Source organism: Pseudorca crassidens, chromosome 9 (assembly GCF_039906515.1).
Source record: "Pseudorca crassidens isolate mPseCra1 chromosome 9, mPseCra1.hap1, whole genome shotgun sequence".
NCBI classification, from domain to species: domain Eukaryota; kingdom Metazoa; phylum Chordata; class Mammalia; order Artiodactyla; family Delphinidae; genus Pseudorca; species Pseudorca crassidens.
Genome location: NC_090304.1, coordinates 43,752,600 through 43,778,562, shown reverse-complemented (window position 1 = coordinate 43,778,562; position 25,963 = coordinate 43,752,600). Strand labels below are relative to the sequence as shown.

General features: G+C 50.0%; 1 protein-coding gene across 17 annotated transcripts in view; it reads left to right on the top strand.

Annotated features, from left to right (window-relative positions):
- The first annotated feature begins 5,801 nt into the window (after window positions 1–5,801).
- Window positions 5,802–25,963, top strand: part of MICAL2 (microtubule associated monooxygenase, calponin and LIM domain containing 2) — a 214,925-nt gene continuing 194,763 nt past the window's right edge. For 6 of the 17 annotated variants that reach the window (XR_010946137.1, XM_067749874.1, XM_067749872.1 and 3 more), the window contains exon 1: window positions 5,803–5,970. The gene's annotated coding sequence lies outside the window, so the exon portion shown is untranslated. Of the gene's footprint in view, window positions 5,971–25,963 lie in introns of all 17 variants that reach the window. The other 11 variants (XM_067749868.1, XM_067749866.1, XM_067749867.1 and 8 more) reach the window with 5 other exon arrangements.

Genomic DNA, 25,963 nt, shown 5'->3' with positions numbered 1-25,963 from the left:
TGCTTTTAAATAGCTTCCTCTTTTATTCCTTCAGAAAACATCTACTGACACCTCCCATGTGCGGGTGCTGTTTAAGCAACACACGGAGCGTACAGCATTGAATACCACACTGTTGCTCATCTCGAGGAGTTTAAGGTTGGGGCTCAGATGAGCTGACCCTACTGTCTTAGGATGGGCTCCCCCAGAAGCGGACCCTGAGAAGGGAATGTGAGTACAAGTAGTTTATTTGGGAAGTAATCCTGGGAAGCACCAGTAAAGAACTGAGGAAGTGATGGTAGGGAAGCAATAGAGGACATGTCAACAAGCAATTACCTGGGCTCAGTCCTGCTGGAGATCTCTGGGACAGAGACAGAGATAGAGCACACACCTCCAAGATATCCCACCTGAGGGCGAGACATTTGGGGTATGTATCCGCCAACTCTTGCTCACTCTTGTTTGAAGGTTGCTCCAGTGGTGTTAAATCTCATACTTTGGACTGCCCTCTGCATTGGCTAAGCTTACCGCAGAAGCCAGAGGAAACCCACAGGTATGGAGTCACAGGTGCTTGCAATAGAACGCCACTGGTGTATACGGAAACCAGAAGCATCTGCTATACCCACCCAACATATAACAATCTATCCATTCTTCTCCCTTCCTAACCATACTCAGTTTTCGTTCAGGTGTCCACCTCTGTCCCATGCAGCCTGTGTGTCTCAGGGGAAGCTGATCCCACCCCAGGTCCAGTCAGGGGCCCTGACTGGCGTGGCCAATCAGCACATTCCAGACCTCTGGCTATGGCACGGGTTCAAGTGGGCATATGACCCAATCCAATCAGAGTGGATCTCAGGACTCCTGCTTGGAATGCTGGGTCAGAAATGTTCTTTTTTGGATAAGGTAGCTTCTGGCACTGAGAGCTGTTTTGGCGCTGGCTACAGTAAGGAAAACCAGCCTGAAGACAAAACCAACACCGAGGAGGGTGGAGTCAAGAGAATTGCAAAGAATCGCTGGAGCTTTACTTCTTCAGTCAGAGGAGTCTCTTTCTTTCCTATTGTAGTCAGATCTCCTCCGCTGCATGTGGGTCTACTGGTAGCCCTGGCTTCTGGGGACAGAGAGCTTCTCTCATGCTACCTTTACACTGGTCCTGAAGAAGAACTCTGCTTGGACCATATATACATGTCTGTTGGACCAGTCACCCCTGGGGCTATGTGGTTGGCCGGGCCTGGGTGCTGTGTCCAGTCTTGTAGCCAGGAGTAGAGAGTCAGCCAGTTAGATTCACCCTGTCATATGCCAGCTCCTGGGAGACTCTGGGCGAGTGACTGCACTTCTCCAAGATTCCATTTTTTCACCTCTAAGGTGTGGATGACAATTATCCACCTTAAAATGTGGCTGAGAGATACACACACAAGTGTAGTGCTGGGAGTGGCCATGTCCCTGATCTGGAATTGTTCATAATGGTGCCTCTTAAAGACTCTAGTTCTCTACCCCCTTCTTGACACTAGACGCCAAGTTATTTTAATCAAAACCCATGTATATTATTTACTATGTATATGTGTTCGAAGCACACATCTCTCTTTGCTATTACTATTCCCCATTACAGGCGAGGAACCTGCTGTACAGAGAGGTTAAGTATTGCCCAAGGTCACCCAGTTAATAAGTGGCAGAGCTGGGATTCAAACTCAGGCATCTTGACTTCAGAGTTTGTGCTCCTAACAACTTGGCTATGATGCCTCTTAGAATAACTGCATTGTATATATTTGTGGGGTGGATATATGTTGGATGGATAGACAGTTGAACCTGAGTGAGTCCCCTCCATGGGCTAGAACAGAAAAGAGTGTCCCCGTCCTTGCCCCTACCCTGTGGAGGTTTTGGGCGCTTCATTCGATAACAGCAGTGTGTCCTAGAATGGGCTTTAGGTTTGCATGAACAAGAGTCTGCCTGGGCAGCAGGTATGGCCCAGCCTGCCATGAGGGTATAGTGGGTTTGGTGGTATTGGTTAGACTTCTGAGTCTCTAGAGACCAGAATTGTGCCCTCAGATTTCACAGTTGGCTTTGAGTACGTGTGTATGTACCTCTGCCTCTCCCCAGACTGTTTGGAGCCGGGGCCAGACTACTTTCATGACCCTGTGTCTCTTTCCCTCTCCTCCGCACACCCGCTCTCTATTTGCTCTGGTTGCTACATCACCTCCTGCCTGTGGCCTCATCTCTCCAGCACTGACCTTCCCGTCACTGCAGCCAAATACACATATTCCCCAAAGGGCTGCAGTGGCTCTGAGGGCATTATTGATTTTGACATGTGCCAGTTTTTCTCCAAACTGTCTCTGGAAAGCGCACTGAATGTGTGGTAGGCTTGATGAGTTCCTAGAGACCTTGAAAACTTTTATATATGTCTTATCCATGAAAAATAGTGCATTTTGAGGCCTATCGGGATGATAAGGGGCTGGAACAAGGCCCCAGTGACCTTGCTTCTCACACACTCCTGAGCCTGTTTGAGGGAGTTAGAAATGTTTCCACTTCCTTAGAAAACCCTTCTCCAAAGATAGCTCCCAAGGTGGACTGGGGCCAATTAGCCTTTTCTCATCATCTAACGAGGTCACCAGACTGTATAGATATCGGCCTTCCTCTTCCTTCTGAAAGACCGAAGCCCTTTGATAGCGGCTTGGGGAGAAAGCTGGTGAGACCACACTCACTGTTTTACCCCTTCCTGGAACATATGCATGTGAGGAAGGGGTCCGAGGGCACAGATCCTTTTTCATTTGGAGGAGGAGGCACAGGTGGTCACTCCTTCCCCTGCCATTCCAACGCTGTGAGACCCACTTGGACTTCTCTGCAGGAAATCTCTGCATTGGGAATCCACTTAGTTCAACTCTGACCTTTCTTCAAGCCAACTGCTCGGCTGGAAATAAAAAGAAGCCAGGCCTGACACACCACCCCTCCAGCCCCTGCAGGATGCCATCAGGTGGATAAACAATGATGATGGAGATCACCAGCTGGAGTTCTTTCCGGGGAGGCATGCGTGGTGCTGCCGAGACCCATTGCTTCCAGTCTGAGGTGTAGATATTTTTAGGGATGAATCTGGGCCTTCCTTCTCTCCCTCCCTCTGATGCTAATGCGGCCATCTGCATCTCCCAGACAACCTTCACAAGCACACATTCGCCATCCCAGAAGAGTGGGCTGGGAAGAGATTGTTATTAAATATAGAATACTGAGCCATGGCGCAAGGAGGTTGAGTTTGCCTGGTGTGCTCAGAGTGAAGCAGAGGCGTCGGAGACCTGGAACCCACTTCCATGCTCTGTGACTCTCGTGGTGCCTTCCCTTCCCCATTAATTTTTAAATTTCTTTAATCTGTTCAGTGAAGGGCTTAGATAATATTTAAGTCCACTCTAACATTGGACGGTCTTTTCTTTGAAGATCTTAGTTGTATAAACTCCCAGACGCAGAGTCCGGCAGGATAGCGCATGGCTACTGCTTTGTCCAGAGAAGGGACAATTGTGATCTTCTGTCCCCATTCCTGTCCACCCCCCCAGGGAGATGGCCAGCAGGGGTGGCTTGTATGTGGTGGCAAGGGACTCTGATCACTGATTCAAGAGGTCTCAAGGCTTATCCCCCTTCCTGCAATCAGCCTCCATCAGCCCCCAGCTTGCCCTACATCCAAGGAAAATTCACTCTTCAGCCCTCAGATCCAAGATTCTTTTTCACCTGAGCCCCCCAAGTTAAAAAGGTTGGGAAGAGAGGAGGCAGAGGTCCCAGGAACACATTGATAAATTTTAGTTTTTGAGCTAATAGAATGTCTATGCTGAGCAGTAGTATCTCACTGTGGTGGGCCCACAGTGTTCCTGAAGTAGTGTTAAATTTGTTTAATCTGGAGAACACGTGCTATAGATAAGGTGATGGGAATGATAAAAAATGTAAGTGATAAAGAATACAGCTCCCACAGCACTGTGTACTTTTGATTATTTATCAGCCGAATAAGTTACATGAATGCAAGAACCATATCTAGCTCACAGTAGCATCTGTGAGATGAATGAATGGTTCTGTCGCCATCTCCATCCCTAGCATGGGTGTCTCAGGCCCAGGCCAGAAGCAAGAGGTCTGTGTCCAGTGAGGATTTGGGCTGGGGGCAGAGGTAATGCTGTTTCCTCTATCAGTCACTCTGTAAATAAGGCAGGGCCATGCTGACCTCATCTCCTGTCCCCAACAGTGCCCAGGCCTGACCTCAACAGAACGTTTGGACGGACTGGGGGCAGGTCAGGCCCCAGAGCAGTTCCTTCAGGGATAGGCCTGGCCTGTCCAGCACTCTAGAAGTATGGGCAGGATGGCAGAGGCTGCATTGCATAGTGGTTAGGCATGCAGATTCTGGAATCCAGAATCAATCTAGGCTCTGAAACTTATTAACCATGTGACCTTGATAAGCTATGTTACCTCTTTGAGGCTCAGTTTTCCCATCTGCAAAAGGGAATGATCATAAAAATGCATACCATGCAGAGCCACTGTCACCATACCATTCCATTCATTATCTCAGAATTAAATGAGATAGTGTGCATAGAGGATACCTCGTCAACTGGCATCACAGACAGAGTTCCATCAGAGTGGAGAGCTGCCCCTCTGAGAATCAGTGCTGACTGAGTCTTGCAAACTGAATAGGGACGGCTTTTGCTGAAAGTTCATGTTCAGGAAGTCGATTGAACTCTGAAGATGCTAAGAGAGCAACCAAGAAGGACAATCTCTGGGAAAACCCAAAAGGCCTCACGTAGGATCACATGGTAAGGAATATGGAAAAAAAATAAGCCCCAGGTTTGATGGGGCAAACTGCTTTATTTGTACTTGCCTGGCAAGGGAATGTAGTTTCTCCAGAGGGTGGTCTGATGCTGTGGAAATTCCAGCAGCCTGGAGCCACAATACTGTTTTCTCACTGCCCAAGCCTGCCTGTTCTCCTCCTGCTGGGTCAGCTCTGTTGCAAGAACATTTATATTGGGCCAAGCCCATGTTAGGCCCCTGGGCCCCAGAGGTGAGTAAGACACAGCTCCTGCCTGTGGGATCCCTGTTTCATGATCACTGCTACCAGAGCAGTCTGCCCAAGGTGTTTGCAGAATTTGTAGTTCACAAAGCGGATTCACACCCCTCACACTGTTCACACTGTGAATGGTGCTCTCTGGAGCTGTGGGCAACCAGTGAGGGTGGGCAGAGCAGAGATTAAGGTAGCCATTTGACAGCCAAGAAAAGAGGGTGCTTGGGTGATGTGACGAAGGTAACAGGTGGTCTGCACCACTGCCCCTCTTCCCACTAGTTTTATTCTAGGCAAGGCCAGTCCAGGTGAGGGGAAGGGACTAACCTCTAGCAGGGGTTTGCTGAACCCCAGGGTGGTCAAGGAGCAAACCAAGAAGGGAGGTCCACAGCCGGTAAGGGAAGTGCTATGCTGCTCCCCCAAGTCCAAAAGGGGACGCTGAGGCTTGCTTTCCAGCTGTCTAGGCCAAGGAGCGTGAAGCCCAGCCCTTGCCTCCCTACATTGACATTTGGATACCACCACCGGGGTTTTCATCTAGCAGCAACACCAAGCCTCGCCCCCATCGGCCCTCTGCTGGTCTCAGACCTGCACTGGTTTGGGTAGGAGCGCAGGGCTGCTCCCTACCCTCGGGCTTGGCTGCAGCCCACGTGCGCCCGCTGCAGCCGCGGTGACAGCTGGCCCCAAAGGGGCGGGGCGGGCGAGGAGCGTGGGTGGCTCCGCGCCGCGCTGCCATTGGCTATGGGCCTCAGGCTGGGGGCGGGGATGCGCCCCCCGGTTGACCTGTCATTGGCCGCGCCGCCGATGGGGGTGGCTCCCCGTCCCCTTGGCGGCGCGGCGCAGAACCGCAGGCGCTCGCCCGGCTAAGCCTGCGCGGGGCCGCCTAGGTAGCTCACAGCTTCGCAGGCGGCCTCCGGTTGCAGACCGCTGCGCACACGGCCCTAGGCAAAGACAAGGGCTCACCCGAGGCTCGGCGGCCGACGCGGCTCTCGGTAAGACCGGGGGGCGGGTAAGGGGAGCGCGGGGCTCTGAGGAGGGCGGGCGGTGACGGTGGCGGCCGAGCCTGGACTCTGTGCCCTGGCCCGCGCCGGAGAGGGTCAGGTGCGCCGCAGCATCTCCCGCCTCAGACCCACCTCACGGGGCGCCCAGCGAGCAGGTGGCACTGCCCAGGGAGGCCGGGGTACTCCTATCGCTCTCCGAATCCATTAGAACCCAGTACCTCGAACTACCTCTTACTCCGCCCCCCAACACCCAAATTCTTCAGTTCTAAGCCTAGAGAATACCTAAACGTTGACATGGAGTGGGCGCGACGCGCCATCAGTACCGCCTGCCGCCGGGGCAGAAGATCATCCCTAAACTTATCTTCCCACGATTTGGGCTCCTCGCCGGTCACGTTATTTCCCGGCTTTTCACTGGGCGCCCCCCTCGCCCGGTCCCCCGCCCGCCTACCAACCCCCGCCCGGTTCCCCTCCCTCCTTAACAACAGGAAGTTAAGTTGGGCCAGATGTCGGTGGCCTGGCCGCCTGCGGGCGGGGACTGGGTCTGGGACGGTGGCGGTGGCCCGAGGGGACGTGGCGCTGTCCTTTCTGAGCCTCGCGCCTCCAGCAGCCTGCGCTCTCCCCAGGCCCGGGAGCACCCCTGTCGGGGCGTCCCAGACTCCCGCCTTGCCTTTGCCGACTGGCCCTGGGTAGAAGCGCCGCTGACTTGGCTTCCAGGCCGGGGCAGGTGGGGTTAACTTTATCCTAGACCAGCCTCTCGACAGAACTGGGAATGGCCTTTACTGGATGAGGGGGAGGCTGTTGAAACCAGAGTAAACTTGTGTCTCTTTCCATATTGTTTTATTCTAAAGCCTGGGTTCTTAAAGCCCAAAGAGCTTTTATCTGGAGGCGCATTGGGCCCTGCTGGGACCTTAAGCAGTGTGGGGACCTCTTGCTGTTAGTCTTGCCTACTCACTACAGTCCTCAGTGGTTTCTGTGAAGGATGAGGCCACTAACCAGCCCCCTTCTGGGCAGGCCCCGTGGGAAAAAAACCAGCAGCCGGTTGGCTCTCAATTTGCTTGCGTGGGTGCTCTGGCACCAGGGTCCCCTGGGCCCCCAGGCCAGCTCTGTTCCATCCCTTTTTCCAGGGGAAGTGGATCCAAGGCGGGGGAGGGGGGCTCAGTTCTCCAGGGTAGTCCCACCTGATGTTCTGGAAGCTCTTATAGCAGTAAGAACGGGCCATCAGACAGAGTGAAGACAGGTTTATTAAGTGCCCCCTGAGGGACAGGTCCTGCCCTGTGGCACTTTTTGAGAATTTCACAGTAACTCTCAAAAAACTCAGAGTTATGCCCTCCTCATTTTAGAGATGGGGAAACAGACTCAGGTAGGGTAAGTGCCCAAGGTCACATAGAAAGCGGCTGAGCCGGGATTTGAACCAGACTCTGCCAGAGCTCAGTCCAGTGCCCTTCCTGCTGCCCCATGGCTGTGGAGAGTGGTGTGCTGTGTTGCAGGGTCCTGGCCTCTGAAAAGATTCCATCCAAAGATCCTGTGGGTACTTCTTTAGCAATGCACTTGAACTGACCCAGGTTAGCCCAGGTTGTTCAACCTACAGACCACTTGCCCACCCTGTCCTCCATCAGGGGTGATGGTGGTGTTGGTCTTGCTGTGATGGGGAAGGACTGACTGTTGGTGTTTGGGTGCTATTTGAGGGGGAAGTCTGCCTCTGCCATTGACTTGGCCCTGCGCCTGAGAGTTGGCTTCTGGGATGGTTTAGAAAGACTGTTATATGTGTCATGTTTTTTTGTTTAATATTTATTTTATTTATCTGGCTGTGCCGGGTCTTAGTTGCGGCACACAGGATCTTCGTCGCGGCATGCGGGATCTTTTAGTTGCTGCATGCGGGATCTAGTTCCCTGACCTGGGCCCCCTGCATTGGGAGTGCAGAGTTTTAGCCACTGGACCATCAGGGAAGTCCCAGGAGGACTGTTATTTGAAATAACCTTCTACCTTAGGACCAATTCTAGTTTTATTTTGTGTTTTGGGGGAAGGGCAGGTGTTGAGGTATACTAATTGTGATTGTAAGGTGATTGAAATCCATAGTTTGAGCTTATGTTTATAAAAAATGAAATCACTGCTTCCTTCCTCCTTCAGGCCCAGGGCTGCCTTTCTGCTCATCCTTCTCTTCTGAAAGAAAATCGTGATTAGCCTACTACCAACCAGTTACACTTTAGTATAAATCAGCTTAAGGACTAAGGCTGGTTGTAGCTTGGTCGTTGGAGGCCTATTCCCGGGAACTGTAAGGAGCAGAGGAGCACTGAGTAATCCCTCTCTGCCTGTGATTGGGATGTGTCTCTATTCTCTCCGCCCATGTCCACACCCCCATCTGGGTGTGCCTCCCAGTCATGCGCCTTCCTTTCACTCTCTACTAAGGGGGACAGGGCGAGGGGGGGAGGTCCTGCCTTCTTGGGGGAGAGCCTTGACCCTGGTGGGAGGGCTGGGGTATGGGTGCAAGATTTGGGCTGAACATTGCCAATCTTTGAGGCCCTCCCAGGGCTAGAGGGTCTCTGTTGCTTAAAGAGCCAAGAAAGGAAACACTGTACGTTATGCTGGAGTTTTTCATTCTTTGTATCACTTGATCCCCACTTTAGCCCTCTGAAGAAGTAGGTGGGATTATTCCCATTTTACAGATGAGGAAACTGAGGCTCAGGAACTTTCCCCCAATCACACAGCTAGTGAGTGACCAAGCTAGGGCTCTGGCCTCCTTCTGCATGAGTGAGGTCTGTGTGGTGAATTAAACACTAAGGGAAACAGGAAAAAACCGTGTGGCCATCCTCTGTCTGGACTCTAGAGGCTTGGTGTGTGCAGCCGCCTGCTGTGCTTATGATTCCGCATCTTATATTGTAATTATTTGTGAACATGTCTTCCTACCCCACTATGAAATGGTATTTAAAACACTCGTAAACTTGGCAGGTTTATTTTCTGGTTCTCACAAATTCTCCTTGCTCTTTGCTCTATATCCCCTTTGCCTTTTATTTTATTTTTTTAAAGATTTAATTTTATTTTTATTTTTTTGGCTGCGTTCGGTATTTGTTGATGCTTGTGGGCTTTCTCTAGTTGTGGCGAGCGGGGGCTACTCTTGCAGTGGCTTCTCTTGTTGCGGAGCACGGGCTCTAGGCGCGCGGGCTTCAGTAATTGTGGCGTGCAGGCTCTAGAGCGCAGGCTCAGTAGTTGTGCTATATGGGCTTCCTTATTCCGTGGCATGTGGGATCTTTCTGGACCAGGGATTGAACCTGTGTCCCCTGCATTGGCAGGCAGGTTCTTATCCACTGCACCACAAGGGAGGTCCCCTTTTGCCTTTTATACCAGTCTTCATTAGGATATCTACCATGATGTGTTGCAGTCCTCTGTTTAAAAATATCATGAACATTTTCAGGGAATTCCCTGGTGGTCCAGTTAGGACTCAGTGCTTTCACTGCGAGGGCCTGGGTTCGATCCCTGATTGGGGAACCAAGATTCTGCAAGCCGCACAGTTAAAAAAAAAAAAAGAACATTTTCAAACACAAAAATAGAGAGCATAGTATAATGAGCCCCAAATACTCATTATCCAGCTTCAACAACCAAGATCATGCCAGGCTGGCTTCATCTCTCTCTTTCTCTCTTTTTCTTCCCTTCTATTTTTTATTCCTGAAATATTTAAAAGGAAATCTCTGATATCATGTCATTTTGCCCCTATATAATCCAGCATATATCTATTTTGAAAAGAATGTTCTTTCATGACCACATGGCTGTTACTGCATGTAGCAGAATTAACAGTAATTCTTTGGTCGCGTCTGTGCATATTCGGATTTCCTTCATTGTCTCAGAAGTGACCTTCATCACTGGTCTGTTTAAATCAGGATCCAAGCAAAGTCTGTATGCTGCATTTGGTTGGTAGTCCTTTTAAGCCTACTTTAATCTGGAGCACCACCCCCTCTGCCCCACTCCCACTTTTAACCAGCTGTTACCCTCCGTTTTAAATCTCCCACTGGACGGCGAACGCTTTGATGCTGGAGTCTACTTCTGTGCTCTGTTGGGGATTCCCAGTGCCGCGTCTGGGACAGGGCAGAGGCATGGTGGGCGTCTGCCCAGTGGTGCCGTAGCCACTCGGGAAATGCATTTTGAATGAATTAACCCAGTGGTAGGTTTCTGTGACTGCCCATGTCTGTGTTTAGATAAGAGGTTTTAAAAAATATATGACTTGCTCACGTGTGGACATTTCCTCAGCAAGCGTCAGCCTGTAAACATCCTGAAATAATAGAACTATTTGCCGTGCTCCCTTGCGTGCTCTGGTTTGCGGTGTGGGGAGCCCAGACAGCCGCCGTGGTGCCCTGATCAGCAGCTGGCCTCCCCAGATCACATGTGGGACTGACGGGGACTGAGGTCATTTCTGCCCGAGCTCTGAATCCTGACCTATTCAGCCACAGGGATTACCATGTTAAGAGCCAGGCACTTGGCTTTGCTGCCCAGAGAATGCCGCCCGCCTCTCTCTGGGCAGTGCAAGATTCTGCCTTGTACCTTCAGGAGCCTTCTCTCTCTGGCCTCGCACTTGGGCGAGGTGTGGGCTTTTCTCAAGTTATTATCCATCTGCAGCTGACAGGTCGTGACAGAAAACAAACACTTACGACCTTTCACTGTCTGGTCTGAATTTATGGTGAAGAGATAGTATCACCATTGGCACCTTTGTGTGTGTCCTAATAAAGGAGACCAGAGGCTCAGGAGGGAAGGAAAATGTGTGCTTGCTCCCCTGGATAACAGGCTTCACATCTAGCTTCCTTGTCACATCTCCCCAAGGTGCTAGGCACTCTTTTTTGTTTGTTTGTTTTTGGCCACACCTCGCAGTGTGTGGGATCTTAGTTCCCAGACCAGGGATTGAACCTGCACCCCCTGCATTGGAAGGCAGTCTTAACCACTGGACCACTGGGGAAGTCCCTGTGCTAAGCACTCTGATAGCCATCTTCTGACCCACCCAAAAAAGACCTTTCTCTGCACACAGGCCCCAAATTAAGAGGCTTTTTTCTTTTCCTCCTCCTCCTCCTCTTTCTTCTTAAACATAAACAGTCTTTTCCACTAGGCATTAAGTATAAGAAAATGTTGTCTTTCTCTCTGCATGGCAGGGATAAAGTTAATTTTTTCCTTTATCTTTTATTTCTCAGTATTTTTCTAAAATTTTTATAATAAAAATATTTTATTTTTCTAATGGAAAATCCAAATATTTGGGGGTTTTTTCCTCTTAAAAAAGAGAGCTTCCTTCAACCAATTTGGATGGGTAGACAAAATTATACATGCATTTGGTACAGTTTTATATGTGGATAGGTCACAGAGCCATTGGGATTTTGATATTTGCTTATTTTATGACATTATTTTAAAGAACATACCTGTACTTAAAAAAATTTTTTTTTAAAATTTTTTGGCCATGAGGTGCAGCTTGCAGGATCTTAGTTCCCTGACCAGGGATCAAACCCCAGCCCCCGTAGTGAAAACACAGAGTCCTAACCTCTGGACCACCAGGGAATTCCCATACCTGTACTTTTTAAAAGTTAGAAAGCAAAGAAAGCTGGAGCTTAGGAGATGGGAAGCTATGAAATCCGTGTAGCCTCACCCTCCCTCCCAGTCTACCACTTCCCTTTCATTCCTGAGAATTTCATTTTGGTTTCCCCAGAATGAAATCATTCTAATGTTAGCCTCTTGATTTTTTGTTCAGAGAGTTTGCGATATCAGAGGAAGACAGAATAACATAGTGGGTTAAGAAAAAGCAGGCAGGGCAAAGCTTCAGGCTCAGACAGCCTGTCTTTTCCTCTTGGGAAAGTGCCTGATGGCCAAACGCCCCACTGACCTCACTTTGGGGGGCCCTGACCCCTCCCTCCACCGTTTTCTGTTTTCCTCCCTGCCACCTCCTGAGAGGTAGGAAGCATGGCTGGTCTGCGCTGATAAGGCTCCTCCTTTCTCAAGCCCTGATCATCTGGTCTCAGAACTCAGAGTTGGTGGGGGTGATGGGGACTTGGGCCCTCTGGTCACAAACCAACCTTCATCGCAGGGTTAGGTCACGGTGGAGTCTGAGTTTTGCGATGCTTCCCTTCGCTGTTAGCTGTTGAGGAAGTGTCCATCCCTGTGTCCCAGATGAAGAGCCATTTGTGAGTACCAGGTATGGTATCGTTTCTCAAATGCAATTGCTCTGTACCCATCCATGCATCTAAATATTACTACAGTTCCTCCCAGGAAAGCCTGTCTGTCTCCCGCGTGGCTGGCAGTGAGTGGTGTGTGGGGGATGGTGCCGATGTTCTTAGGGGTGGGAGTTTTCGTGTGTTCCGTACTTGCACTGGTGTTTCTCTCCCCTGAGGGTCAGGGTAATCTCCCTCACCCGCCTTCTCCCATTGGTGTCCAGAGACCTTGCCACTCTTGTATTCCTTTCAAGGCAAGGTCAGCTTTCTTCCTGGGGAATACAGAGATCAAGGCAGGCCTGAGAACAGGGACTTGTTTCCTGCTGGTTTGGGGCTCAGGTTTTCCCCTTCCCTTGCAGGGGAGGATGTCCAGTGCCCATGTCCTTTCTGCTGGCAGCAAGACAGAATGGCAGGGAGTTGGCCGGTGGCCCCTGGTCCCTGAGCTGCCGCAACAGCAGGTTTTTGGGATGTTTGCAGGCCCGAGCTCCTGACACACCCAGTGCAGAAGCCCAGCCAGGCCAGAGATGGGAGTGGGAGTCTAAGAACATTTTGTCCTGCACCGTAGTGTCAATGTGTTAAGATGCGGAAACTGCTTCTTGGCTCTGGTGACTCTGAATGGCTGGCCTTGGCTACTGATCTGAGTACTGACTGAATCTGGGGAAGATTTGCAGGATCTCAGGGTTTAACTTGTGCCGGGACCAGGAGAATGAGGTGGAGGGGAGGATGAAGAAGTGCCTGGGAAAAAGTCACTTGGACTTTTTGATCACCAACGAGAGCTGTTCCTTGGAGGAGGGCGGGTCCAGGGTCTGCTGGGGGCCTGGCAGAGCTGCTGACCCCTTTGTTGGACAGCTTCACCCCGGGGGAGCAGCGTGGGGGGTCAAGGTGCAGCATGTGGAGTATGTGGAGTTCACAGCTGCTATAAAGTTGGGGTGCTGATGGCTCCGCGTGTCGGGACAGCTGGGCTTTTGCTCAGCTTGATACAAAGGTGATAGCAGTCAGGAGCTCCCTGCTTGGAGGGGTGAGAAATCCGATCGCCGAAGAAAGGGACAGAATAGAGGAATAAGCAGGGCAATGGGGGAGGCCTCTCTCCACAGCCTCAAGGAGAGGATTCAGTCAATCTCTTTCCTCAGGGAATGTCCTAGGGGGCTCGTGCTACTGATTTCGGCCTTGGGGGCCATGGGGTTCATGCTGAGAGAGCTTCTTGCCATCTGCCTGGGGTTGCAGCACGTTCCTGTTGTGAGGGAAGGAGGAGGCTCTGGATGACGCCCCGGCTTCCTCTGGATTCCAGGCTTGCTGTGACCAGGGGACCCAGGACTTCCTGCTTGGTCCAGGTTGCTTTCACCAGATTGGATGTGTCTGTTACCTTGTACCTAACATCTTGGACTCTCTTAAAAGGGACTTAACCCCTCCTCACACCACGTGCATGGATGAGGGTACTCACCTCATACACACACATGCGCAGATGCTGGTACTCACCGCGCCCCACCCACACACGTGTGGATGCGTGGCACTCACTCCCCCCAACACACACAGATGATGCTGTTCACCCTCCATATATACATGGGTGCAGGGGAACATATTCACTCAGTCCAGAGAGAATTCAGTGAAAAGCAAGTCTCTCTTCTTCCCGTCCTCTGGTCCTCAGTTCTCTTCTTCAGTGGCATCTGCTGTCCCCAGTCTCCTGTGGCTCCTTCCAGACAGAGTCTAGGCATATGTTTGTGCCTGTTTCCCCCTTTGTTCATCTTCAGGCCTGCTGGGAAGCCACTAGGATGTGAAGCGATAGGACCCACAGGGCTGCCGAGACTCAGCAGTTATCTGAATTAGGCACACATGGCTTAACTCCTGCCCCTCTCCTCTGCTTTGCTGCCTCTCCCCTTTAGGACTCTCCTTGTGTTAGATCTGTGGGTGTAGAGAGTCTGGGCACTGAGAATAAACCTCAGGGGCATGTTCTAGGTGCAGGTGATATAGGCAAAGACAAACAAATGTGCTAAGACAGAACCTGGATTTGAATCCTAGGCATGTGGCCTTGGGCGTCAATGAACCCTAGTATTTTTGTCTTTAAAAAGGTGCTAATCACACCGATCTTGGGGAACTGATGTAGAGGTAAAATTAAAATATTTGTGAAGTGCCCTGCTTAGGTAGGCACTCAAAAATGTCAGTTTTTTTCCTAATTTTAAGGAGTGACCCATTTTCAGAATGAATGACACTGGCATGGAATCCTCTGGAAATTTTCTTGGTAGATCCCTGAGCTTTTATTTCCCTGCAGAAGGCAGCCAGTTCTCCATTTTCTGCCAAGTTGGGCTCTCCTGCACCACCTCTTCCTGGGGCATCCTCCCCAGCCTCTGAATACCACCTCCTTCTCTGTCCCTCCGTCCCCTAAGCCCTCCCCTGCCGTTGGTGAACAGGATGCTGGGGGTACCTGGAGAGAGCTCTGGGCTGTTTATGACTGCTCTCTGGGGTGTTTATGCTGTAATCTCTTCAGAAGCTCCAGCAGATGTCTGTTTATTGCTGAAACTTCATCTTTATCTTCAGCATGAGAGAAGAGAGGCTATTTTTAAAGGTCTTTAATTGACAGGGCTGCACACCCTGGCCTAGATTGCCTCCAAGTTTCATTCTTCATCACACTTACTCTCTACCCATTTTGAAACCCTTCAGATCCACGCTGAGAGACCTTATATGTCCTGATTTTAGGGCAGCACTTAAATTTGGCAGGCAGTTGTAATCTCTTAAAAAGGTAGGTCAGGGAAGCAAAGGCAATCAGCCAACTGTCTTTTTCCGGGCTGGGACAAATTGGGTAAGTGAGAGGAGCATTTCTGTGTCCACAGAAACCAACATCTGCCCCTTCCTTTCCCCTGTGCTGGGAGAGGCCTGCCCCCTGCATGCTGCCTGCTGATTGGCTGGGAGATCTTTAGGCTTAGTTTTCCCTTTGGACTCAGGTGGGGCTCAAGGTAAGGAGGGAGTGGAAGTAGGGTAGTTTCAAATGATACCTCCCAGGAGGGTGGAAGAGGCGGAGGCCGAGCCTTGGGATGTCAGATTGGAAAGGCCCTCTGGGATCATCTAATTCTCACTCCTGCCTCCTTTTTACCTATGGGGAAACTGAGGCTCAGAGGCTTCTTGATACTGAGCGGAGGCCAAGAGGTGTGGTTCCTGGCTCAAGGGCACCTAACCAAGTCAGAGTCAAGTCTGTTCTCCATCCTCCATTTCTGGCAGGCTGTGAGCCTGTGACCAGCCTCGGGCAGCCTTACTTGCCGGTGGCCTTTCCTTTTGTATCACCAGGCGACATCCCGCTTTCTAGCAGCTCTCCCATGCTTTGAACTTAGGATATATACCCTGGTAACACTGGCTTGCACAATGGTTTGGTGCAAGATCTTTCCTTAACAAAAATACCTCCCCCAGAGCTCTGGGGCCTATAATTCCCACCTTTGTCTTCAGCCCTTGTCTCCAGAGGGCCTTTGTTAAAAATATAGAATTTAATTGGGAAGGATACCATGTTGATTAGTTTATCTCCAGTTAGCTGTCCTCTGAGAGCTAAACCTCGATAGAATGGGGGATGAGTCAGCTGGAAGTAGGTTGAGGAGGGAATCAGAAAGGACTGTAAATAGGGTGCTGTCAGGGCCGGCATGGAGCACTGTGACCTAGGCTCCTTAGCTCACGGTGCACAGCTGCCGTGCCGGGGGTGCTGTGCTGAATGACAGGAGCAGAGCCTTCATCTAACTCATGGAGAGAGGTACCTTAGATAAGTTCATTCATGCCCACACATCAAGATAAGAGTTTGGAATGTGCTTTAGACAGTCGCACAGCGTGGGGGAGTCAGAGGAGACTTCCTGGAGGAGGTGGCACTTGGTCCCTGAGATGGGCCTTGGAAGATAGGATTTCCATAGGCAGAGATGGGGAGAGGTAGAGCACAAAGAGATGTAGAAACATGAGGGTATGTTCAGGGTGTCACGTGGTGGAAACCTGGGGGCTGCCTGGGGGAACTTTGGAAGCCGAGGCTGGAATCAGTCTAGCCCTGAGTGCTGGGGAAGGGGTGGGTATGGCCCTAATCCTGCAGGTAGTGACAGCCATTGGAGAGGGATGGTCAGAGCGTTCCTTCAGGCGGATCAGACTGTGCAGGATAAGCTTGTGTGGGAGTCGCGGGTGGGGATCTGTTAGGAGGCCTGCACTGCCCTCTGTGCGTTGGACGGTTAAACTGACCAGACTGTAGCTGTCAGTCTGGACCAAGGAGTGCCCCAGGGGGTGGGGAACAGGGAGGTCGGGGGCACTTAAGACTGGGCCCAAATAAGGCCTTGTCTGTGCTTTTGCACACCACCTTCCCTGTGAAGGGGGTCAGCTTGGGCAGCCCATTTGGAACCCCTCAGGTAGGGTCTTAGAATATGGGACATCTGTCACTTTCTGTGCCACCAAGTGCGCCTGTCCTGCGCTTTGGCAGCTCTGTCGTCTGCAGAAAAATGGTAACTGCCCCTGCTTTTCACCACCTCACTACAGGAGGTCATTTCCCTCCCTCGAGGTCAGCCTGAGGGGGATGGATTTGGGGGTTGTGGGTGCTGAGCCCCTGGCGGTGGGTACCCGTAGATCAGGAGCAGGCGTTACCTGCCTACACATGGCTGAGGCAGCAAAGCTGGGCTGGGCAGGGACCTCGGTGAGCCCCTCCTCCTTCGTTAGAATCGTTTCTGCAGGCGTCACCTGCTCACAGGCGTTGTGGGCCATCATCGGAAATGACCGATTCTCCCCCTTCTGTGATCTCTTAAGCACCTGAATATCCCCTTCAGGTGGGTGCTGCCCTTGGTATCTGGTGCCCACTTTGACCTCCCCAGTGAAGCAGGAAGCCTGGGTGGCCTGGGGCTGAACTGGATGTCTCCAGGCGGCTGGAACACATTGTGGGGGCAGTTGGCTGACTCCCCAGCCTTTCCCCAGCCCTCTGGACATCCTGGCCCTGGCACGGACAAAAGCTGAGCTCAGCTTCTGCCTACTCCAGTGTTAACCTGGCAGGTGGAAGGCATGGCAGCCTGGTGTGCTTTGACATTTGAGCAGGGCAGCTGGCACCTGTTCTCTGCCATAGACGTCTCAGAAACACCCTTGCTTTATGTGGTGGAATAAATTGCTTCTGCAGGGAGCAAATGGCATGAGCTTCGTGCCCGTGGGAGCTATTGATAGGGGGTGGGACACTAAAACGGCTCTCCTCTTTCTTTCTTCTCCTAGCGTCTGTGCTACCAATGTGAGACCACGTTGGTCCATTCATTGATTGCTCATTTGAGCGCTCAGTTCATTCATTTTGCCAATCAAGACTTCTGGACGACCGTCTATTTGAAGCAGGTTGTCACAGACCGACCATGGCTTTGAGTGGCAGTAACACCTTGGGCAAGCCACTGAATTTCTCTGAGCATCAGGTTTCTCTTCTGTAAGATGGGGGTGATAGTGCTTGCCTCACAAGGGGCTGTGAGGATTAACTGGGGCAGTGTGTGTAGCACACCTGTCACGTACCTGGCACATAGCAGGCATGTAGGTGGTCCCCGGCTGGCCCACAGGAGTCTGAGAGCACAGGTGTGGGCGGCATTCCTCTTTGCCTCAGGTCTCCCATTCAGTACTGTTCCCTAAATGGCTCTTATCCTTAAGTGGTGACTTTTTTAGAGAATAACTCAGTCTGAGCACATAGGTGGGTAACGAAGAAAGATGGGCCACCTTTCTCTTCGTGGTGAGGTTTTCTCAATCAGACCTTGGGATCACAGGGCTGCCACATTGGTGCTTGATTTCCCCACTGTGTTCCAGCCTGGGCTTCACATCCGAGGTGACCCATTCCATCTTTGGATGGCTCCTCCTGTCACTTCCCTGCCGGCTCCCTATAGCTTCTGGCATTTGGTCCTAGTTCTTCCTCCTTGAAGCCATAGAGAAGGAAAGTCTAGTCTTTCCTCCATGTGACAGCTCTTCAGATACTGTTTTTTTAAAATCAAATCTCTGATACCATAGATTGTAAGATATACCATTATTTTATGAACCTTCAAGAAAGAAAAACTGCTTCCAGTTAAACTGTGGAACAATACTGTGTTATCACTTAAAATGTTTATATTTACTGAAAGAATTCTCTTAGACTTTAGACATAAGTTTTTCTTCCATATCGTTCCTGCATGTACATCAAAAGGAAAATAAATTATTAACAGCATTTCTAAAACGTATTCACTTTCAGAATCCAAATCTTTCAAATCACTTTTTGACTCAGTTATCATATGTTCGGGTTCTTTTTTTTTTTTTTGACATATTATATTCTGGTAAAGTGGTGATGTATTTCTTAATCTCTGTTGTCTTTGGAATTCTTTTTTCCAGGACTCAAATTTCTTCCTCAAATGGTCCTTAAATGTTCTGGCTCTTGAAATGTTGAGGGTTGCAGTTGTCCAGATGTGTCACCAGGAATAATAGTCAAATTTCCACATGACAATGACAATGGGGCGATGACAGCTATGCCCCAGCTGCATTCTGGCCTAGAGAGATTGTTAGATGTTAGGGGATTATAAGATAATTCTGCTTTCAGACATTTTATAACTGAAAAAAAAATGCACATCTCCTAACTAGTGCAATGTGATACTTAGAGACAGCCCTCTTGTCCTCTCTTGAGTCTTCCAGATTTACAACCCATGATGTGGGTCCAGGTGTTTTCCTGTGGTTCTCCTTTGAACAAACTCCATTTTGTCCATATCCTTCTAATATATCGAGGCTAGTGCCCAGACCCATCTACCATATTCATGGTGTGGTGTGACCACAGCAGAGGAAGGCAGTTATCACCTCCCTAGTTCAGGCCATTCTACTCCTTTTAATGCAGCCCAAGATTGCATTAGCTTTTCTGGCAGCTACTTCACGTTATTGACTCACTGACATTACTCCTGACCAGATCTTTTTTTTTTTGGCCGTGCCACACGGCTTGCGGGATCTTAGTTACACAATCTGGGATTGAACCCATACCCCCTGCAATGGAAGCGCAGGGTCCTAACCACTGGACCGCCAGGGAATTCCCCTGACCAGATCTTTTTAACATGACGTGTTGCTAAGCTGCTTCTCCCCTGTCCTCAATGTGTGTGGCTTTAGAATTTAAGTGCAGAGCCTCCTATTTTCTTCCCATCTGATTCAGAACAAGCATTTCTGTTAAATTTCAATGGGTTAAATTCTGTGCAGCCCTCTGTTACCTTGCGCTCTTTCAGGATCCTGTTTAACTAGTGTGCCTTCCCTAGCATCTCCCAAGTCACTGATAAAATGCTTATCAGGAGAGAGCCCTCTGCCAGAGTCCTCCCCTCGGAACGTCACCTTTCATCGGCTTGCTTGGGGAAGGTAGTCCAAGCTGCTCCTGCTTAAGTCTCTGCCTTTTTGCTCTTCTGACCTCTGACCAGATGCCTTCTTGAGTCTAGTTATGCCAAATCTATTGTAATTCTCCATCAACCATTAAGCATCCTATCACAGAAAGGCATGAACGCTCCTTGACCTCATGTGTTCTCAGTTCCCACCGGGCTCCGGGACTGCTCTCAGGTGTCCCCAGGCTGCCCCACACAGATGCAGTTCAGCGGTCTCATCTGCCAGAGTTCCCAGTGTTCTGGGCCGGCCAGGGGGCTTGATGTTATTGAAACTATCTAAATATCCTTTTCTAAAATCCAAGCTTCCCCCACCCCCCTTCCCAGCCCCCTTTCTCATCTTAGTGTTGGATCTTTATGTGTCAGTCTAAGGATAGCTCTCTTTGACGGAGGCCATCGTGTGTCCAGAGTGGGAGCCGGGGTCCAGTTTCCCAGGGTCCCTTTATGCCTCTGGACCTCTTGGCTCAAGACGACCCCCACCCCTTCCTGCCGTCTAGGCATGTTGTGGAGCCGCAGCTCATCCTGGGCTGGCCTCCTCTGGTTGATGCTCTGAGGGAGGCCCTGCCTCACTGTCTCAGGGGCTTCTTTGGTTATGCATCCTTCTCCCAGTGATGGGACCTGCTCTTTTCAACAACTGACCTTGTCAGGGTTTCCTGTACAACCACGTGGCTCTATTCTCTAACACTCACATGGCAACTGTGGTGAGCCCGGCACCATGTGAGCGCTCTGTAAACACTAACTCACTTCATTCTCGTTCCAGCCCCATGAGGTAGATACTCTCATCATCCCCACTTACCAATGAGGAAATTAAAGTGCAGAGAGGTTAACTGACTTGCTCCAGATTTCACAGCTAGGAAGGGGAGAGGCGGAATTAGCATCTAGTCAGTTTGCCCCTAAGTCCAGCTCTGAACCATAATGGTGAGCTGCCTGCTTCCTAAAAGGCCCCATCTTCCCTCCTCTTCCTCCTTTCTCCCTCTGTCCCCCTGCCGCCCCACCTCCATCTTCAACTGCATAGTTCGAACAGCATTTCAGAGTGTCTGAATCATTTACTTCCTCAATCTTGGGTCCTAGAGCCCTTCTATTCTTTTAGCAATTTGAAGTCTGTTTCCTTAGTCTCAGGCACCAACTTCCCCTTCTTGGTCCCTCCCAAGTTCCAGAGGAAATGATTGCTTTTCCTCCGCAGTTCCTTCCTGTGTACCCCTAGTCACTACCCATTCGGTCATTGCTGTGGGAATGAGCTTAATCCCCTTCTTATAGACGCTTCCTCTCTCTTCTGGAAGATGAAGTGCTCGGCGAGGCTGGTCAGAGCTTTTAGCCGGTGGGCCTTTAGTGCCATCAGGGTGTTTGATCCCCTGCCTGCCCCCCGACCTTCAGGGCTCTCCTCCGGCTGACCTGGGATCCGGGTCAGCCACAGACCAGTGGTACCCACGGTGACTGGACCGTCACACCTCAGTCTCCCCACATGCATGTTCTCCAGAATATTTCTGTCTCTTTGTTTCATGGGCCTTTCACACAGACCCACCTTTCTTTTTTCTTTTTTTGTAGAGATAATCTGTCTCCCTGTCCTAGTCCAAGTCCATTCCTTTAAAAGATAAAAGCTGGGCACAGAGAAACATGTATAGTCTGCTGTCCGTAATGGAAAGAAGACATATTTCTATTTGTATGTATGTACATCAACACCTTCACAACACACGTGAGCGACTAATAACTGTGGTTACCTGTTTCGGAGCGGGGACAGAACGGGTCGATGGGACAGGAGGAGGAGGGCACATTTCCTGGATACATCTGTGCTTTTTGATTTCTGAACCCAGTGATATGTTTGCTATTCAAAATTTTCAAAAGCATAGATAATGTGGGAGTCCTGATTGACGAGTTGTGGAAAGAGGATGACTCACTTGGTCGAGTCGGCTCTCTGCCTTCTGCTGCCATGTGGGCCCAGTTCCTCAGTTGTGAATGGGCTGGTCACAGACCACTTACCTCACAGTGAGGATGCCGGGAGACCCTCCCCTGGAGCTGGCATGGGCCCAGCGCATAGAGGGTCTGCAGCACACAGGGCCACCTCCCTCCTCCCTGACTCTCATCTCTCCAAGCTCAGAAGTAACTTGAGATTTTGCTGCCTTTTGTTCTAATCTCAGTTTACTTAGAGCTGGTGCTCAGCAGGCGTACCTGGGCCTCAAGTATTGGTTTTCTGTGGTAAATCACCTAAAACTTAACACCGTGGGTTTTTTTTTTTAATTTATTTTTTGTTTTTTTCACCATTTTTGTTTTTGTTTTTTTGTTTTCTCCTCTGTTGAACTCCCATATTTGAGGAAATGGAAACACTCTGAATGTCTGGGTTTACCTGGAACAACTATGTCCTTTCCTTTTCCAGACCTGTGGGACTTTACATATCATTTCTTTCCTAGTCATCCTCATCTGCTCAGCACAGGGGGACATGATTAGAACGGGTCTGACACCCTTTGAAAACACAAGCCCATGACTGGGTTTGCAGGCAACCAAGGTCAGAGCAGGCCCTGAAAAAAATATTCAGGGCAGTGGGAGAAACCAGTCCAGGTACCTATAATTGAGGAAGTGACCTGATTGGGAAGGTGACTTGCTTATGTTGGGCAGTTAATTAAGAAACATACATCTAGCACCTACTGTGTGCCCCAGGCCCTGTGCCATGGGGATGACAATATGGTTAAGGCCCAGCCTCTCCTCCCAAAACATTCACAGTATTCTTGAAAAGACAAGATACACGTGTTAAAAAAAAATTAAGTAACAGGAGATTTTGGTAACAGTTCAGCTCATTCACAGAAGGCAAGTCACAAAGTAGTTCATGACTAATTTCCATGTGACTGGTGGAAACAGAAGTGGGCGTGGGGAGTGTTTTCTAGAGGCTGGAGAGGGCCTGGAAGGCTTCCTGGAGGAGGTGGAGGCGGAGGTGGCTACATTTGATCTGTATCTTGAAGAGTAGGTGAAGTGCAGATGGATAAGTGGGAGGAAGATGAGAGCACCTCTAGGTGGTGTTCAGGCCAGGAGAAGTGGGAAATGGCCTGGTTTGAAGGTGGGTCTCAGAGGGAAATGGGGCTGGGCAGAGGAGTTTAGGAGAGATGCAGACTGCCTTCAATATGATAGATTGTGTGTGTGTGTGTGTGTGTGTGTGTGCTTGTGCATGTGTATATGTGTGTGAACGTTCAGAACAGGAATGGGAGGATGAGGACCCAGGGTCTTATAGGGAACTCTTGTAAATCCTAGGAAGGCTTTGACCTCTAGACATTTTAATCTAGGCCTGTCCTCCAGAAATGTTCTCAGGAGCAGAGAGGAGGCCCAGAAGCATGCTAGCCACACCCCCACCATTATTCTGTTTGGACACTTGCTTCTTAGACATTTTAAATGTGTATTCATTCATTCATTTGTTCATTCAGCAGGTACTTATGAGTTCTTACTCTGTGCCAGAAACTGTTCTAGGTGCTGCAGTTACAGCAGGAAAAAAATAGGGTAAAATCCCTTGCCACGTGGAACTTCTAGGAGGGAGAGAGAGACAATAAAGACTTAAGTTAATGTGTGAGGCCAGGTGATGAGAGGGGGCTGCAGAACACTAGAGCAGGGAGGAAGCTAGAGTGTGCTGGGTGCATGTGGAAGGAAGCTGTTGCGGGGAGGGCTGTAAGTTTAAATAGGGTGGTCAGGAAAGGCCTCACGGACTCGCCCTGTGCTGGGACTTATAAACCAGCAAGTGAGAAGTCTGGGGCCAGAGGGAAAGATGCGAGGCCAGACAGATCCTGTGGGGGTCTTGAGTCCTTCATTGATCCTCTTCAACCCATTGGGGTCTTCAGCTCTTGGCAGCAGGGACCCGTAGAGTGTTCTTGAGCAGAGGAGTGCCACATATGGGAAGATGTCCCTAGTGGCTTTGTAGAGGATGGGATATAGGGGGCTGAGGCAGAGAAGCTGAGATACCAGGAGGAGAGGACCAGGGCCTAACAAAGTCCATTAGTTTGACATTGCCTACCTGGGAGCAGTGGGGCAGAGCTAGGGAGCAAGAACAATGGGACAGGGGTGAGGGTGAGAGTGGAACTGGCAGAAGGGGGATGATGGCAGAGCTTAGGTGGGGAGGGGAGCGACAAGAAAGCCCCGAAGTTCTTAGAATGTGGGGCTTAAACATTGTTGCTGTGACTTTTCTTTCATTACTTTAGTATTCTTTCATTATTCTGGGTTTGAATCCTGGCTGAGTGACCTTGGGCAAGTTATTTAACCTCTCTGTGCCTCAAGCTCCATATCTGTAGAATGAGGGCAAAACAGTACTTACCTTATAGGCACATTTTAAAGAGGGCGAAATAGGTTATTGAATGTAGAATGCTTAGAACAGTACCGGGCATATAGTAAGTTTGTATATTATAGTATATCAGCTTGTTTGACAGTCTTGTTTCTCTCTCCCTATATGTGTATGTATGAGTAAAATTAATGTGTTGGACATATTCTTTCTGTTGTCGTAAAGCTACATCAAATGAAGAAAATGATGCTTTTAAGGATTAAATGAGGTAACGCATGTAATGGATTTAGCTTAGAGGCAGATGAATACTAATTAAAAGGACTACTATTACCACCAAATATTATTGTGAAGCAAATAATTTTCCAGTGGAAACCCTTTGTAAAGTCATCTGATTCAACCGTAACGTATTAAATTTATGGTGTGCCAGGTGCTGCACTAGACATATTATCTCATTTCATCTTTGCAACAACTGCCTGAGATAAACACTTAACCACATCTTACTGATGAAGAAGCTGAGGCTCAGAGAGGCTAAGATTTGCCTGAAGTCACACAGCAGAGTAAGTGGCGGAGCCGGAAGTTGCGAATTCTTTTCCCTCTGATATTGACTACCTTTTACAATAAGAAGAAGTTACTTCATAAGTGACCTGTTACATAAATGTACATTGACATATAGGTTCTTACATCGGCCTCCCTTGGTATTTGGTGCCCATATGGAGCCTTGGGGAGTGCAGAGGTGTGGCCAACTTCCAGGACAGACCAGGGGCAGTGTCAGAGTGGAAACCCTGGCCCAGCAGTCAGAGTTGCCCAGGAGCAGGCGAGGCCATGAGTGAGTCAGCGTCCTCCCTCAGTGACTCATCCCTGCAGGCCTTATCAGAGCCTTTCAGCTACCTAGAGAGTCTGAGATCTGTCTTGGCTGACCACGCCCCTCGTGTGCTGGAGGAGCAGTCTGACGGCTTCAAATTCCAGTTCCGCCATTTACCAGCTCTGTGAGGCCAAGAGAGGAGTGAATTTCTCTGTGCCTCAGTTTTGTCATCTGTGAACCCATTCACAGGCTTTTTATGAGAATTAAATGAGATGGGCCATGCAAATGCTTAGAACTGCCGTACATAGCAAGCACTCACAAAGACTTAATATTACGCTAATAATTATAATGTTATAATATTATTACAAAAGCCTCCCTGACCTCTGAGGCCAGAATAAAATGTCCTATCCTCTCCACACTCTCCTTCCAGTAACACATTTTTATTTTGCCTTATGGTGCAAATGTAGCTTTCCCCTCACCTGACAGTGAGTGCTTGAGACTGGGCAATAGGTCTCGATCAGTGTTTTTGCAATCCCTGGAGACTTGTGCCTTGTCCTGGAAGGTTTGCCGACTGGAATGGATTCCCAGTTTCCCATTTCCCTTGCAGCCGAATATTCTGACCTGAAGCCCCCCACCTCCCAAGACTGTGGGAAATGTCTGCCGTTTCTAAGGGCGCTTTACAGTTTGCCAAGCACGTTCACATTCACATTTCACTCAGTCTTCACAGTCATCCTGTGTGGTCATTGGTTATTATCTCCATTTACTAGGTAAGGAGATTGAGGCTTGGCAGAGTTAAGTAATATGCCCATGACTCGTGGGTGGAAGGTAGTGACCCAGGCGCCCATGGCCGTCCCAGGCAGCCTCCGTCTGGAGGCTCAGGTTGACCATCCCTGCAAAGCCCTTCATCATTTCCCCTTTGCTCTTCTCCTGAGGAGGGTGGGGAGGAGACCATGTGACCACCAGACTTTTCTGCAGTTCTACTTTTATCCTCTCCCTCCTGCAGGTCCTGTTACTTCCAAAAAAGCACATGATGGTGGCCTTGAGCTGAGCCAGTGATCAGAGTTGCTTAAATCATCTCAACCCCATTCTCCCTTCTCCTTGGGTCCAAGGCCTAGGTTGGGCTTGGTGGGGAGCTGAGGCAGTGGGAGGGCGTTGTAGCTTTTGGCATTTTGGAGCAGACGTGCCCGGGGCGGAGGTGGGGGGTCTGGTGGGTGAGGGGGGAACCTGCACTCAGGGGTGGAGGAGGCCGGCATCCCCGGCTTCACCCAGAGGGAAGAGCAGGCACTAGGTTCAGGGCTCAGAACCACATCCAGGGTGCAGGGGGCTGCTGGGGGCCAAAGCAGAGACTGCTGGGGGTGGGGCACTTTCTTTTCAGGAGACAAACAGGCAAGTGGTCCTTCCAGCTAAGGTGGGACTAGACCCAGGGCTC